Below are 2,631 nucleotides of genomic sequence, written 5' to 3' on the forward strand. Positions count from 1 at the left end.
TATATTGCTGATTTCAAATCCAAAGTTCAGAGAGAAGGAGTTGTCATTGATTTCTAATAAATACATAAACAAAAACAATTAGTTGTGGGGTGGTTCAATGTGGATGTTAAAATTTCACTATCCACATACTGATTTAAACATTTTCTTTCAAAGGAAAGCTTACTACATGTGCATTCAAATGTTATGTGCACATTAAAAAAAGGCTGGAGAGAAAAACTCACTTGTATAGGTGACATTCACAAAGTTCACAAGCTCAGCCAGATCTTTTGCTGTGATGGATCGTTTAACTCTCAGTTTCATTCCGGTCAACAGGCCGTTAGCCACATTTACAACGTTACCCTCACTTGGGATAGTACCCTTTGTTTTAAACAAAAGGGTGATATATATGATCACCTTCCAAACCTGCAAAAGATGGTGCATTTATTTTTTGGAAGGTTAGTTCCATGTTACCATCTATTTTCAAAATATGGAAATATAGCGGAATGCAAAGTTAAAATTAATCATTGCTCTTACAAGGTTGGTGGAGAGGTTATGCTTGTTGTCAGAGTACTGGCTGTAGTTAACACTGTAAAATAAAATAATGATTAGTAGAGAATAATTGTGCTTTAAATTAAATTATTCAGTGCTTATGGAGCATATAAAATGTGACATTGCATGTGTGGATGTAAAGGTATTACCTTCCTTAGCACTGAAATAGATGCTGTTTGTGTTCAAGTCACTTTGTGAGTAGACATACTGAACACTGGCATTAATCACTGTGCTGTTATCACTGTGTGGAGATTCAAATGTGCAATGAGGAACAGAAGTAGAAGTCTAAAAACATCATCTCCTTATACTAAAAATGAATCAATGTTTAAAGCAGATTTGGCACAATCATTAAGACATTTCTCCAGATTCAGAACTTACTCGAATTTAACGTTTTGCAGATCAAACTGAGAAGCTGATGGATCATTCAGGATGTCGACAAGCTGTAGAGTGGAGTAATAAATAGAGAGATTAATGTGTTTATTAATGTTAAAGTTAATGTGATCAGAATAAGTTATATTTATTTTCACTGTAAGGTTTTGTTAGAAACCATTAAATCGAAGTGTCTCAATCTCACCAATGTATTAATCGTTTTTTTGATTGAAGTGTAGGTTTCATTCCTTAGTTCACGTTTCTCAGACATGGATATATTACTGATTTCAAACTCAAATGTGAGAGCATAGGAGGTCTCATTAAGTTCTTAAAACACAGAACAAAAAATGATTAGTTGTGTCAGTATATGTGAGTGATAAGATGCTCTTAAAATGCAAGCTACTACAGCTCTACACAATAAACATCAAATGACATATTCAGAACAAATAGGAGCTTAAAGAAGAGAGAAACTCACTTTCATAGCCGATATCCACAAGGCTCGTACTCTGGGTTGGAATTGTGTCTACTCTAGTTTTGTAACGTGGGCTGAGCTTAATGTTGGCCAATTTAGAATGTAATCCTTACTAGGTACTGGGCCCAGTGTGTGAAACACCAATAGGATTTTTATATAAGCTTTCCCGAACCTACCAAAGATGATAAAATAACAGGAATGTAAAGACAGATTCAGAAAATAACTGGCTTTTACAAAATGACACTGGAATCATTGCTCTTACAAGGTTGGTGGAGAAGTTATACTTGTTGTCAGAGTACTGGCTGTTGTTAAGACTGTAAAATAAAGTAATGATTAGTGGAGAATATTCATGCTTTAAAGTATTCAGTGCTTTCGGAGCATATAAAATGTGACATTGCATGTGTGGATGTAAAGGTATTACCTTTCTTAGCACTGAATATTTCCTTGACAAAGGTGCTGTTTATGTTCAAGTCACTTTGTGAGTAGACATACTGAACACTGGCATTAATCACTGTGCTGTTATCACTGTGTGGAGATTCAAATGTGCAATTAGGAACAGAAGTAGATGTCTAAAAACATCATCTCCACATACTAAAAATGAATCCATGTTTAAAAGCAGATTTGAGACATTTCTACAGATTCAGAACTTACTCGAATTTCACATTTTGCAGATCAAACTGAGAAGCTGATGGATCATTCAGGATGTTGCCAAGCTGTAGAGTGGAGTAATAATACAGAGATTAATGTGTTTATTAATGTTAAAGTTGCTGTGATTAGAATTAGGCATTCATCACAGGAAGGTTTTGTTAGAAACCATTAAATCTAAGTGTCTAAATCTTACCAATGTATTCATAGTTCTTTTGATTGAAGTGTAGGTTTCATTCCGTAGTTCACGTTTCTCAGACATGGATATATTACTGATTTCAAACTCAAATGTGAGAGCATAGGAGGTCTCATTAAGTTCTTAAAAACAGAACAAAAAATTGATTAGTTGTGTCATTATATGTGAGTGATAAAATGTTCTGTAAATGCAAGCTACTACAGCTCTACACAATAAATCATTTGCATTCAAATGGCATATTCAAAATTATTCAGGAGCTTAAAGAGGACAGAAAAACTCACTTTCATAGATGATATCCACAAAGCTCGTACTCTGGGTTGGAGTTATGTCTACTTTAGTTTTGTAACGTGGGTTGAGCAAGGACGTTGGCGCACGTTTGAAGTGTAATCCTTGCTAGGTACTGGGCCCAGTGTGTGAAACA

General features: G+C 34.8%; 1 long non-coding RNA gene across 1 annotated transcript; it reads right to left on the reverse strand.

Annotated features, from left to right (window-relative positions):
- Window positions 1-1,803: 1,803 nt before the first annotated feature.
- On the reverse strand, window positions 1,804-2,573 carry LOC113100276 (uncharacterized). The gene is made up of 4 exons (XR_003289592.1): window positions 2,492-2,573; window positions 2,211-2,332; window positions 2,021-2,082; window positions 1,804-1,894 (listed from the first exon to the last, which is right to left on the reverse strand). It is a non-coding gene; the product is annotated as an uncharacterized LOC113100276 (long non-coding RNA).
- Window positions 2,574-2,631: the final 58 nt, after the last annotated feature.

The sequence above is a fragment of the Carassius auratus genome, unplaced genomic scaffold, assembly GCF_003368295.1.
Source record: "Carassius auratus strain Wakin unplaced genomic scaffold, ASM336829v1 scaf_tig00217217, whole genome shotgun sequence".
NCBI classification, from domain to species: Eukaryota; Metazoa; Chordata; class Actinopteri; order Cypriniformes; family Cyprinidae; genus Carassius; species Carassius auratus.